The following is a 14,980-nucleotide window of genomic DNA, read 5'->3' as shown; positions in this document are numbered from 1 at the left end:
TTAGAAGGTATGGATGTGTAAAATTGGTTTTTATTTATTTTTTTATTTATTATTATTATTATTTTTTTTTTTTGGCTGATGCTACATAAGCTCATACGCTTGCTTTCTTGCATCACATGCCTCCATTACAGCTACTACTACAACTATCTGTACTGTGTTCGCAGGCGGATTTGTATTATGTTTGCGCGACTGCAAAACTCGAGCGGCTAGATTGTTTATAAATATCTCTGTAAAGAAAGAAATTAAATGGAAAGATAAGACAGCTTTCAATCAGCGATGGAAATCTTTATTCGATAGCCATTTCATAATTCTTGAATTCTATTTTTATCTCTACTGCATTAAACTCTGATAAACCTCTGCACTGGGTCTCCCTCTAGTGCACATGGTTATCATGTGACCTCCTCAGAACTAGACAGCTATTGGTTTTGTTCCCGGCAACCTCCTGTTTCGTCCGTTCGCGTCAATTATTTCAAAATAGGCTTACTGGATAGTTAAAAAAAAATAAATAAATGAATAAAAAATACTGCTCACAGAAGGAAAGTTTGGCGAAAAAAAAAAATGCTTTCTTAATTATAAAATGCCGACATTTTCATATCCCATATTTGCCCAATTTTTTTTTAACCAGACTCTCCAGGTCAAAACCTAGCAATCAAACTTATGCATCTAACTCATCGGTCAACAAATCTCCCAGCTATGAAGCCTCATATATGGTCTTTTTGGATTATTGTTAGGTTAAGCACTTTCATCTTTTTATACGTATTATATGCACCAATTTTTCCTAATTTTTTTTTCTGTTGTTTAAATTTGCGTTTCTGTATTTCTTAACTCGCCTGAACATAACCCTCTTTTTCTGTTGGTGTAAATAAACGCCGTTCAGTTTTGCCAGTCGATAAATTTCGATCGGTGAGAGATACCTACAGGGAAAAAAAATTAGAGCCCGTGAAACATTTTCTACGCTTTCTTGTACCCATCGGTCTACCCTTAAATATGAGAATTATTTACCCAAAGTGCTCTGTACGGATGGAAATAAGAAAGCAAACTGTTAATATAAATTCGGCAAAGGGGAGACTTTTAGCTTTCAAAAGATAAGTCTGGATGTAAGCCATTGCATTTTCTCTTATTTTTATCATTTATCTGTTTATATTGCGTGTAACAATTATTACTATAAACATTCATCCGCAGCTTTTTCTATTTATATCATATCGCTATTTAGTCTTTTAATATCATTATTATCACTGATTATAGTAGCAATAATAGTGGAAAATGATGCAAGAAAGCATGGTATACACAGCATCAGCAAAAGAAAGCCAATAATGCTTTATTCTGATGTCTTAACTCATATTTATTCTGTAATAGAACTAAGGAGATGAATATTAATGACTCTATGACTATATCTGTTATGGATGGCATATGGTATGAAGGGTTAATTAGCAGTAAAATGTACATGCGCTGTAGAAATAAAAAGGCTTACTTAATTAGAAAATACCGACATATTCATACACATTAATAATTACAAAAACAGTACGTAGCTATTCTGTTTTTCGCATACGAAGAGATGTTAAAAATTAACAAGTTGCGCACCCAGAAAATGTATTTTTAGGGGGATGGGCTCAAATTCCACATTAGTAGCTTTTAAAAGCGTCAACACGTTTCAGTACAATTATGAAATATAAAACAGCGTTCTTGTGGGGGCTTTCAATCCTCCCACCGTAGGTGCGCGTTAAACTGAATTCGTCGTTTTACACTACACTATTTATAAATAGTAGGCTTTTATCTGAAATTTTTTTATTAATTTAATTTAAAACAACTAGTATATATTAGTGGATAATATTATCAAGTTTAGTGGTGTAATGCCAATTCCAGTTTAACTTCATTAAAGAAAACCAAGAATCGCTGATTATTAATTCATAAATAGCGGTCGGCTAATATACGGTTCTGGTGTAAAAGAAAAAGAACAGAATGAAAACAAGCAGCAGAAAGAAATACTGAACTCACCTCACAAGTTTAAAAAGACAGGTGGCCACTGACGCTACGCGCTGCACGCCACTCAGCTCTTTCATGGACGTACAGCAATCAAAACAAAGCGCACATCTTGCGATCTTATCAAGAAACTGTCGTTATGTACAAGTATATTAAAGAGAGCGCTTTCAACTTGACAGGACAAGGAAATGTACTGAATTTCTAAGATTAAGACCGACCACAATCAATAAAGAAGATTAATAATACATCTCGAAGTTCGGACTGCTACTTCTAGTCGATATGAATTTTGCAGATAAGGGTAGAGAGGGGGAGGAAGAGTGTCTGAAGGCAGTATTCAGCGAAGCAAGCGGGACGCATCCACTAGCAAATGTAGGCAGGTTATAGACGACACCTGTGAGGAGCATAAACAAACGAAGCCCTTCCCACGCAATAATGGGGTAGTAGGAAGCATCATGTTCACCAAGGCTCTTTGTACGTTTTCATTAGCAGTATGGTACCGAAATTGCCTTCATTTAACAAAGACAGGAGAAATAACAACATATATATTGTTATTTTAGTTTTTATTTAAGTGCTGTGAAATATTACGAAAAACTATTATTAACATATAGGGCCGCCGCTAGATTTTATCTCCACAAGAAAAATATTTGGGCCCCATAGCGAGAACAAAAAAAAAAGTTGACTTTCATAGGATGCAGTAATAGCTTAACTTGCACAGCATTTTATTATTTTGACAATGCAGTTACAGTTATAGCTGTAGTCAATAGTGGCATTATACAAGTTAAGAAATTAGTGCATCATATCAACGCTAACTAGGTTATTTTTTGGTCTTACGTCATTAAAAAAATGGCGCCCTTTTCCATTTGACGCCCCAGGCAACCGCGTGTCCTGCCTGTGCGTAAAGGCGGCCCTGTTAACATGATAAACTGAAACATCTGTCTTAACGCAGAATGGGCCAATAGGCAGGATACGCGCCGCGTGATAGCAGATGTACTTTCGTCATTTATTTTACATTAATAATTCACGAGAATATTCTGTATTCACACTTCCAGTTTTATATCGCTTGAGGTCGGAATCTAATAAATTAATTTTCTGTTTATATCCATGTTTAGTCTCTAGAGCAAAGTTTCTGGTATCCCTCCCCCACATACTTCTTCATCCCATGCACTAAGTACTATAGGTTATGATACCTTTCGTGTTTTGGGGTTTTCATAAAAAAAAATAATATATATATATACTCCGGGGGAAACACGGTCAACTGAAACGCGTGTACTGTTGTACCCCGCGTTTGATCACTCAGCTATGGATAGGAGACTGCACCGTATATAAACTGTATAAAGTTAATAATGCTCTTTACTAGGATTTGTTGTTATTATTTATAGTATATAGCACATCCATATCTAAGACCATATTTTGTTGTGTATTAGGCCTTTACAGCTGTATGTTCACTGGCAGGTTCGCATTTTGTGCTGGCTGAAAAACGTGGGATAATTCGAAATCGTACTCCCACCCTGAGATTAGTTAATTACAGCCCCACTTGAAGAGGCCTTTAAGAATTCCTCCAGTCTATATGAAAATACAATAATTCTGTACGAAATTCATTCCATAGCTTACCATATCCTGTTTGCTTCTTCTCACCGAAACACCCAATCCACTACTAACTATGTATTTCCCCCGTGTAGCAATATTTGCTACAATTTATCCTTCGGAAACTCTGGGAATATACCTTGAGATAATTTGAGATAACCCTCCCCTCCACCATAATGGAATACTTATATTGTGCATTACTATCTCTAAAATTGCAGCTCTGGCATCTGTCGATTATTGAAGTAGCTCGCTGTAAACGCCTCCTCCTTGCCCGAAAAACTGCCACTGCAAACACAACGCATAAAAATGTTCCATTTTTATTGTCCTGATGGTAGCATAGTGGTAATAATCACCGTCATCTTCACACCAGGTGCAAAAGACCCAGATTCGGATCCCATCAATGACGCGATTTTTTTTTTTTTTTTAATCTCCGTGGCTGAGTTAGTCAGTCTCGGCGAGGGCAGCAAGTTTTTATCTCTCGGAAAATAGGGTTTTCGTCCAGCAAAATCGATATTAGGTAATTATACCACAGAACACATGCAATTTATAGACATAATACGCTGCTGAATAGTGTATCTTACGTTGGATCGCAGTGAGAAACTACGTTATGCTCTCGTTAGCACACAACCGATAGTACTCTCATCAATAATGAGGTTAACCCCCCCCCCGCCCATTAAAGTGCTACGATGAGTAAATTCTCACAATATTTGAGATATCCTTTTGCTGAAAGCCTTACTACTACTAGAGGAATGATTCCTCGCGGAACCATTCCTCCAATGATTTATAATCAGTCTTCTCATATCATGTGAAAAAGGTCTTGGCATAATTCCGTCAATGACACGAGGAACTTTTATTGAAGATGGTATGGCTTTTTTATTCCGGAAAGTCGGTTTTTTGTGGGTTCGTACACTGCTATCCTCTCCTGAGACCAACTAACTCAGCCACGTTTTGAAAAACGCCCATAAAAATTCCTCCCGTCATTAACGGTATTCAAACTCGGGTCTTTTCCACGGGTGCGAGGAGGACGGCGATTCCACCAACTGTGCTATCCACGCGGGCCTTTTAACAGCACTATATCATATTTATTCATATTGGAACATTGAACAAGCAATAAAAAGAAAGTAGAAGAAGAATTAGAAATTTGCTTTATTACGCGAAAACACTTCGAAACGAGAGAAAACAGTTCCAGTAAACTGCAATTACTAGGAGTGTAGTTGTAAAACTGAGATAACGCCTCAGATCTGTGGAAGGTAAATGTCTGGACTTTGACATTAGTTCAAGATATTCTCATTTCATGCCCACAACAATGGTTTAATATTTACGCCTTTATTAGTCTAAATTATTTTTATTAATCGAAAGACTAGTAGCTTTTGATTGAAAGGTGACTTTCAATCAGGAGCTTCTAGTTTTACAGTACTGTAACTATATGTCTGTTCAATATGATGTGGAGAAACAGTAAACGTAGTTGGATATCGTGAAAATTTTATTTATTGGATCGATATAAAAGAAGAGAGATCAGTAGCGAAGAATGAATGAATTAACCCTTCGAATATCTTATCTTCGAGTTTTGCATGAATTTCGGACTGAAAAGTGGCGTATAATCATGAGGTGTGGCCCTGGAGCAAAGTAGAAACTTCGTTCAGTGATAATTCCTTGATAAATTTAAACGAAGTAGTGTTTGGATATGGTATTGTTAGATAACCGGCTAAAATAAACAGCTGAAGTTACCAAATGTCAGAGGCCGTCTTGTTTACTGAGTGAGCTTTGTTACGAGTCTTTTACAGTAAATTTTTATCAACGCCTTACTGCTGATTATGAATTATGAAAGCTTTGTTTCTTTTAGTATTAATCTTTCAAAGCCAATAAATGCTATGAACACGCAACAGTTGATTAAAAAAGAAAAAGATTTATGCATCAGAAGAGTGAAGCATGCCAAGAGTTTCAGTGAATAAGCAGTTGGTTTAAATGATCTCGGGACACTCGCAACAGTGTACTGTGCTTCGACAGTCCTCAAAGCCTCTGCAATTTCTGCTTTTCAATTTTTATACCAACCTCTTCATAATGTCGATGATGTTACGAAGAGATTAGTTGGTGGTTCTAATCTTGTTAATTTTGGTTTAATCCTTTATTTGGATGTAGTTATTTTATAGACGAATTATTTTTATTTTGTTTCTTTTGGTTAAGAGTTCTTTTGCTCCTTCCCTACATGGTTTTTCTTTGGCTTAAAGTAATTAAATTTGTGGGCATTTGCTTCGATTATGAGTTTTTATTTAGGAATCTTCGTTTAAAATTTTTCAAAGCTTCTAGTTAATGAGAACAGACTGATGGCAAATCATAAAATTATTTTAGAGTATTATTACATATATTTTAATAACTGTGACGACTTGAAGACCACACCTGGTCTTCAAGCGTAGCAAATATACGACACATCATCGATGCGAGTTTTATCATGAAGAGGTGTAATGCGAAAGCTACATTACCCACTCCAGGTCTCGGTTAGTAGCTCAGCTTGATGTATTTCGACACAAGGAAGTGGAAACTTTTACAGCGCTTCGTGAAGATTATTGGATTGGATGACTCGAATAACACCTGGAACTTCGTTTAACTGAGGATTCCTCTGTGTCTCTTCTAAGTCACTCTTCGTTCATTGCCGTCTAAGCAGACTGAAGAAGTTCGAAACTCTTTTTCCTTTTGTGTTTTTTGATGAAATTTAACTTTGGTTAATGAATTGAATATCAGCTATAGGATCGGCATTAAACCCTCAAAAGAGGACTCTGAAATCATATTTTAATTATGTACTCTTCACCTGTGAGCTGAGCATATTTGTCGTATATTTTAAGTCCCAGGTCCCAGTGATTTTCTGTGTTGGTTATAAATTAAGTTTTTTTTAATTAATAGGATATAAATAATTTAGGTCAGAAGGTTTTAAAATAATAAAATGCATGTAATAAAAAAACAAATGATTTACGCGCAACGAAATATTTCAGTTCAAGTTACATTATTGTTCATGAAAAAACTTAATACTACACTAGCTAAAAGATGTAAGAAAAGTGGACTTTTCTACATTTATTTATTTAGATCTGCCAAAAAAAATCTGCCATTCATACCTTCCCCATTGCCAAAAAGTGCCTCTCCAATTACTCTTTGAATTTAACCAAACTATCAAGCTAGACCACTGTTGCGGGCAATTCATTCCAATGATTTACAACACGCTGTCTGCAAGTAAACTTTATGAGATCTAACCTTTTATTCCCGAAAATTGTATTTGTGTCCCCTGGTTCTTCTGCCTTCTGCTAATGAAAATATATCACCCTCATTCATTTTACTAAATCTCTTCAGGGTCTTATATATACCTATAAGCATCCTTGGACTCAGGGGAGGGCCCCACGGACTGGAGATGTGAAAATGTATCCCCAAGTCACAAAGGGGATCGAAGGATGACACAAGTAATTACAGACCAGTTAGTTTAACTACTGTTCCGGGTAAAATAATGGAGTCACTGGTTAAAGATGCATTGCAGGATCATCTAGACAAGACTGCAGCAATAATTCAGACACAGCATGGGTTTGTTAAGGGAAAGTCTTGTCTGACAAATTTGATAGGATATTATGATGTGGTTACAAAGGAACTGGATGCAAAAAATAATTTTGATATCATATATTTGGATTTCAGGAAAGCTTTTGACACTGTTGCGCATGAAGACTATTGTACAAATTGGAGCAGAATGGTATTAAGGGTAAGTGGCTACAAGGGATAAAAGTATAGTTAAGTGGGAGAAGACAGAGGGTGGTAAGATGTCTAGTTGCTTAAAGCCGTTCATCAATATATTAGGCAATCATAATTCAGTACACCGTTTTATGTCAGCGATTACATTTTGGCTTAAAAAGAAAGTCGCATCCTTGCATTCAAAAACCATTATTGTACTAGCTGGCGAAAGTAGACCCAACATGGCTTTTAGGTGCGTCTCGGAACAATGCGGAAGTACCTATAGGTATGGCTTTGTCTCGTTGTATGTTTATAACCAGATCGCAGATTGGAAATTATTACCAGCATGCTCGAGGACTGGAAATGAATAATTACCGGAACGCCCTGTATGAAATTACCGGTACATACAAGTCTTAGTCAAGGAACGAACGGAACGTCGTCCCAGAACAACCCGAGCACTAATAGCAGCTTTAACTACTAAAATGTCAGCTGAACGCAGCTGACTATAATTTAGTAGTCGGCATCATTAAAGTTTATCAATTAAATATTTTTATCCTTGGAATATCTAGAAAAAGCAAAGAGACGAAATCACCATAAACATTTCGTTCCCTCCCTAGAATTTATTCATGGAATAAATCATGGGACATTTTCTTGACTTCTGTGCACTGTTTAATTGTAATGAGATGCTCTTCGCTTTAAAAAACAATGTGAATACATGAAGTAATAATAACCTTTGTCAAAGGAATGAAGTACACATTTCATAACGCCAATATGCCGTGTAAAAAAGCACACATTTCAGAGAACAATATCGGAAATTGTGTGGAACCATTAACGTTTAGCTTCACCTCAACGATATACACGTCAGATTTATAAATCAGCTAGAATCAGTAAAGTTTGTAAACTTGCACTGTTTACAAGTACTGTTCACGAAGAGAATTCAGAAAAGCTTGTAGATTTTTGAAAGAAAAGTAAAATGATTTGAAATTATCTTCATTTCACTGCCTCGTCTTTCTCAGTCAATATCTAAAAAATCGTGCGAAACTAGAAATATTACTAGAAATTCAACCTAAAACCTGCATCCTGAAACTGGAGCCAACATTCTAATCGATGATGTTATTGTAGTCGTCCTTGAAGTGATATTTCAGCAATTCTTCCCTTGCCGGGGAACTTTAATTAACAAATCGAGAAGCACTGACGCCTGCAACTTTTGTTTATGCTTAAGAGATTCCAGTATACCAACTCTTTAAAGGATAGAAACTGGTTTTGCCGCAGGTGAATTCAGGATTGCACTAACTGCTTTTCCCTTCCCTTAACATTTAGTTGTCCAGAGTGAGGTCATTTGCTGGAATTTATCCCCGACACACTCCCAAGTTAAAATGAGGACGCATACATACTAAAGTCGCACCAAGCGTAATCTTGATTTCGCCTTATGCTTTCGCAATATATATACACAATTACGCCGTAAAAAAAAAAATATTGTATTCACAAAATCCTCCTAATGTAGTGAACGGTACCAGTGAGATGTATGCAGATCATAAAAGGTTTAAAAAGATAAGTATGCAGGCAATAGCAGAATGAGTCACGAAAAGGATCTTGAGTTTCAAAGAAGCTTAATGTCTGTACCATAGCAGCAATTTGCCATTGCATATGATAGCACAAGTCTGAACCTTTTAAAGTCAACCGTAGCAGATGTATGGAAAAGGGGGAAGAACAAGGGCCTTGTAGGTGTATGAAAACCATGAGGTAAAGGGGGGAAATGGTTCTCTCTCCTCCCCCTGTCTTCTCCTCTCTCTTCCTGGTGGGGCCTGTTCCTACTGACCTGTTTCTCCCCCCTTTTTCAGCCTTTACCCTACTCTAACTCATCGCGATGTTTTTTTTTTTTAATATACAGTAGGACCTGCCTCCTCGAGGCGAAGTGTAGGCAGTGGGGCCCCACTAAGGGCCCAACGGCTAAATAAGCAACGGAACAACGTAACACGACACTCTGGTACACAGAGTACACAACGCGGAGATGGGGGGAACCCATGGGGCCGTCAGACATCAAATACTTCACACTGCAAATATTCATTTATTTATTATTTTATTTATTTATTTATTTATTTTTTTTTTTTTTTTTTGCTGGTACTGAATATTGGGCACCCTAAGTAAGAGATTGCTGGCATCCACTGGTATGGCACACCCACTAGTGAATGCAGGACTTTGTGCTATAGTACAGACTACTGGAACAGGCCCGGTTTTTGCCACCAGGGAGCAGCTGTTTCCCGGCCTTCCTCCTCACTGTATAAGCGTTGCACATGATGGACGTTTGATAACATGGCCCGAAGACCACAAATATGTTAACCCTTCCTCGTCCACAGCGACTCACAATAATATACTGTAGTAACATTTTCAATATAGCAGCATTTGTCCGTTCATTTTGAAAATCCAGACAAATTCTGCACATGTTGGACCATTATCTCACAGATACACGTTCTTAATGAGTTTTCGTGGGACTGAGTCTTTCTCCCACAGAAACTGAATAACTGTGTGCACTTCTTCGCTGATATGTTCCTTCGGTTTAGTTGCCATTTTTAATAATTATTACACACAAAAAAATAATTTGACAAAAAAATCACCGTCTATAGGTACCTTCATTCAAAATGAGTCCAATTAGCTTTGTGCTAACACTTAGGAAATTTCGATACGCTTGCTCATCCTCTTATTCTTTATCTTGAAACTAGCGTCCAATCATTGGTTATCCAAGCTGCCTATTTCAATTTAGAAGAAAAAAAAGTTATACTGTATTTAAAGATAAAAAAAAGTGATATTTAACTTACCCCATTTAAGCAACTTTTTTTTTCTTTTGAAAACTGTCTCTGACAGATGAGCGAGCAGCCATTCTTGCTAGTTCGTGATGGGTGTCACATTTTCGCCACCAGTAACAGATTTTTTTCCAATATTGCATTATTATGCGTATTAAACAGTATATGTTATTATGAGCCTCGCAAATAAATAAAATTTAGAAAAACGACCGTATTCAGGCGAAAGCTCTCAGGCGCGGCAAAATGAATAAAATCAACGACGCATTTTCATATAGTGGGGAGGGGCTGCATTTTATTTTTCACCACTGAGCGCTTAAGTCCTGACACGGCCATGCTCCCAGCTTAGTTATGTTAATGATTAACCACTAATTCGAGCGTGCCATTCCTTAATTACTTCGAAATATCAGAACCGTGCTAAACTGAGGAAACATCACCAAGGCCCAGAAAAATTTATTATAAAAAAAAATCTGTTTTATAATTTATGCTTTCAATAATTTTTAATATATCTTTTTTATCTCGATTAGCAATACGGCAGAAAAAAATGGGAAGAGCCTTTTAAGAAAGATAGTTTTACGAAATTTTACAAAATAATTAATAAAAAATAAATAAAAAAAATAGCAACCATCACTCTAAGACCCGAATTTGGGGAATAAGCGACCTAGTTTGAGAGCAAGTCCGGCATGTGCTCGTGCATCGCCAGCATGATAACGTACCACGGTACAGCAAAAGACGGTAAATCAAGCGAGCTGGCTGTGTCATACCAGAAGCGATAACTACATTCAAGGGTAATGACACTCTTTGCGTATCATGACCCAGCGTTTCGCTAAATCTTAAGGAATTTGCTCACAATGGGAGACTTCCTGTTACATCAGGAGATGCATTACTCAAGAAGCCTGGCAGTCAGGAACAGGAAAAGGAGACAGAGAGAGAGAACAAATCAAAATGGCTGCTAAGTTTTAATGTGTGTGTACGGTTTTAGCTTTTAATTAAGTATATTTGATGGTACCCCGAAATCACTTTAATATATTCCATGATATATGGAATATACTGTGAAACTTATTATGGATGTGGACTGTTATTGCGCATCCATAATACATTATGGGTTAGTGACACAAGTAGCACGCGCGGCTAGATGGAGAAAATTATTTAACAAAATACACGACACTATTTAGCGATCCAATCAACTCTAAATAAGTTCGTGTTAATAACTATAATTTATTATTAAAATCAATTTTATTGACAACGTACCCCCCCCCCCCCGGGTACATATCGAAGCTTGAAAACTGGTTAGAGATTAATATGCATTATTTACAAACATAAATATTATATCAGCATTTACCCAGTACTACTGTGCATTCGAATAATAACGAATTATACACTTATGCACTTAATAACGAATTATACGAATATCACGCATCATTACACTTTACTTGCTGAAGCCACATGAACTCTTAAGGAATTTTGAAATTCGTATAATTAACAATATACATATTTTACACGTGTGATTAACAGCGTTGATATTTTTCACGTATGAGAGTAACATTGTACATATTTTGAACATGTATACATCTAACCCAGAGGCTGACATCTGGTGAGTATGGGCTTGGCACACCCAGGGTCCTGAGCTGGATATCATCATTCTTCTCTTTCTTGGTGATTCCGTTCTCTTTCTCTCTCTCTCTCTCTCTCTAACACACACACACACACACACACACACACACAGGAAGAGAGTAACTCAGAAAGTTTTTTTGTCTGGTACAGCATAAGCCTCAGGCTTCCTTGTACCATCTGGCTAATAATAATAACTAGGGGGCTCCGCCTCTGCTCGCTTTGCTCGCCAACCTCTGCGCATGCTTTTCTACTTAATATGTAGAGTTATGACGGAGTAAGTCAAATCTTTTCTACGTAAAAGACACACCTGTCGAAACGCACTGATCGATATCTAATCAAATATATAAAAGAAAATAGAAAGTGTAAGAAAAAAAACTAAAAAAAAGTAAAATTGTGTAAATGTTAAGTGAATGAGAATTATTAATAATTGCATGTTCTACCTTAGCCTCTTTACCAGACAGACTGATGGTTATGCAGGCCCTCAGGAGCCTCATGATAATCCAAGCTGACACCATGCTGTAGCTTTTCTTAGCAGGTAGGCATGGTGTGGGATGCTGACACTGGCCATTTGGGTAACCTCCAGGCCAGTGTGGGACAGAGCTGCGAAAAGCACGCTCCACCATAGGGACATCTTTCCCCGTGTTCTTTTATTCCTACCACCTGAGGTGGTTGAGTCTCCTTCCCCTAATCCCCTACTCCCACCCTGAGTTGCCCCTACCTCCTTTTGCCTGGTGACTCACCCCACAACCCACTTTCGACTCCCACCCTCTTGACCAGGATGGGCATCCTGTACCAGGGGTCCCCTTACTTTTTTTTTTTTTTATTTGGTAGCTGTTGGCACATCGGCTTCTGTGGCCATATTGCACCTCCCAAGGTTTTTGCAGTACTTTCATCCAAGCCCGAGGCGGGAATCGAACCCGCGACCTTTGGGTTGCCGGGCAGGTACTTTACCCACTCGGCTAGCCCGGTCGGCCGGTCCCCTTACTGTCTCCCCTTTCAAATCAGGTGGGTGCCTGAACCACTGTCCCCCCTCTGTTCTCTATCGCTTTTATCCCACCCTCTTCCTATTTCCCCATTATCTCCTTTCCAATAATAAAAAAAAAGAAAATTTGGGCTCTCCTTGGATGCCTAGGCTACCCCAGGGTTTGCCCCGCCAGAGCTTTCTTCTCTCCTAATGTGTCCTGGCCCGCCTCCCTGGGGTATTAATGGCTCTCCAAAGGCCCCCAGGTTAAATGGCCAGAGGAACAACACAACCCACACTAGTACTTCGCAAAACACACACCCTGGCCTTACGCAAAATATTGTATTTTACACAGAGTAAAAACGCGGAGTCGGGGACGACCACCGGTGCCGCCAGGCAAAAATCACTCTGATCGATATCTAATTAGGAAATGACCTATGTAATTATTTACCTGCGTTTACATAGGTCACTTAGGAAAAGGCCTCTCGATTCGGGTGCCATAATGCATTATTCAGTAAAATATTTTAATCCTTCTCTTTCCCGAAAGAGAAGGATTAAAATATTTAACTGAAATATATACAAACTATGTAAATATTTAAAATATTTACAAAATACTAAACTGTTTTACAAATTTACAATATTTATTAATGTACAAAAAACGTTGCAATGGAACATCAAATGATGCACGTGCACGAGGTGGTGAACGTTATTGAGGCAGTTGTCAATAAATAATTAATTGCGTTTATAGTGACGTAATTGCATCACCCTCTTCTCCCATTGGCTCGAATAAATATCACTAGGAGGAAAACTTTTTTAATGTACAGAGAGATAATCTTCATCTAGTTCACATTTTAATTTTCTCGCAGCCTTAAAAACTTCAGCTTTCTCCATTTTGAACGTTCAGTGGTAGATAACTTGATAGATCTAATTTAGTTGCAATCGCAGTATGGTTTTAGCTTTCTCTCACTTTTCTGCTAAGGTTCTCACATCTTACACTCCTGCTGGGCCGGAGCCGTACATATCATAAATAAATAAATTCCTCTTCTCAATTTTCATCTCCAACTGCCACATGGAATCGAATTACACCGATTACGATATCGCCTTTACATAGTCCTTTACTGTAGTTTTACTGTTGCAAGAAAGTATGTTTTTGCTTCGCGTTTACATCTTGCATCCAGACAGAATTTTATTGGATCTGTATGTAGCTTGTTATATATTTTCAAACTGGGGTAGAAGAAGCTTCTTAGACCATTTATATTTTCCATTTGTCTTCTGATCATTGATTCGTTTTCCTGCTCTTGTACTTTGTTATTTAGCTTTATGATTGTGTCAATTGGTGGGGCATCCAGTACATCAGTAACATGTTCTGCAAGGAATAGCAAATTTCATACTTATAATTATCTGGATCCGCGGGATAGCATTTGGAATAAAAAATAGATTTTGAAATCATGAAGTGTGGTCCTGTTTCGCCATCTATGTTGCTTACACATTTTTTCAAGTACGTTTATGGAGCTGAGGCCCGTACTGGAGCCGCATATAACGAGAGGGCCAACAGAACCATTTATATATACACCGAGTGATTATTGAATTATGATCAACTACCTAATACCGTGTTGGGCCACCGTTCGCATTGATAAAAGCCGCTATTCACCTAGCCATTGACTCCACTAGATGTCTGAAGACGTCAGTAGGGAACGGCAAGCCGTGGAAAGCCGTGCTGCCTGCACGGCTTTCCACAGTGTCGGAATAGATGACGGCTGCAAGTCCATACGCCTCACTTCCCGTTTCAAAACATCTCCTAGATGTTCAATTAGATTGAGGTCAAGCGAATTTGGAAGTCGATTAAGATGGGTGATATCTTCACTCGAACCACTTGGGCACGATGACAAGGCGCATTCTCGCCTTGGAAGGTCCTGTTTCTGTTCAGGAAAAAATGTGACATGGCAGGGTGCACATGGTCTTCTCACAGTTGTCGGTAGACCTCACCAGTGAAATGTTGGCCCATATGCACCAGGGATCCTAGTTCTTACAAGCAAAACATGACTCTGTTAAGCAACCACCGCTACCTGCCTGGATAGTGGACATCATGCACGATGGATCCATGGACTTGTACTGCTTGCGCAACACACAAAGGCCGTCGGCATGTTGCACCAGGTATTTGGACTCAGTGTCCAACTGACTTGTTGTTGATACCACAGAATTCGCCGTCGAGGATGATCAGGGGTGAGCCTAGGGTGTTTCTTGAATCATCTGCTGTGAAACCCAATACGTGTGTGTGTGGCGTATCATAATTTGGAATATTGTTCTTGCATTTCCCATATTGTATTGAGATGTCAAC

General features: G+C 38.1%; 1 protein-coding gene across 3 annotated transcripts in view; it reads right to left on the bottom strand.

Annotated features, from left to right (window-relative positions):
* Positions 1-14,980, bottom strand: part of LOC150078460 (epidermal growth factor receptor kinase substrate 8-like) — a 234,340-nt gene that overhangs the window by 178,865 nt on the left and 40,495 nt on the right. Inside the window, exon 1 of one of the 3 annotated variants that reach the window (XM_090384183.1) lies at positions 1,996-2,240. The exons of the other annotated variants lie outside the window; for them this stretch is intronic. The gene's annotated coding sequence lies outside the window, so the exon portion shown is untranslated. Of the gene's footprint in view, positions 1-1,995; positions 2,241-14,980 lie in introns of those variants that run through there. 3 annotated transcript variants of the gene reach the window in all.

This window comes from Mastigoproctus giganteus, chromosome 11 (assembly GCF_048544385.1).
Source record: "Mastigoproctus giganteus isolate SK-2022 chromosome 11, ASM4854438v1, whole genome shotgun sequence".
Taxonomy (NCBI): Eukaryota; Metazoa; Arthropoda; class Arachnida; order Uropygi; family Thelyphonidae; genus Mastigoproctus; species Mastigoproctus giganteus.
Note: the sequence above shows the minus strand (reverse complement) of the source record. Positions and strands in the feature narration are given on the sequence as shown.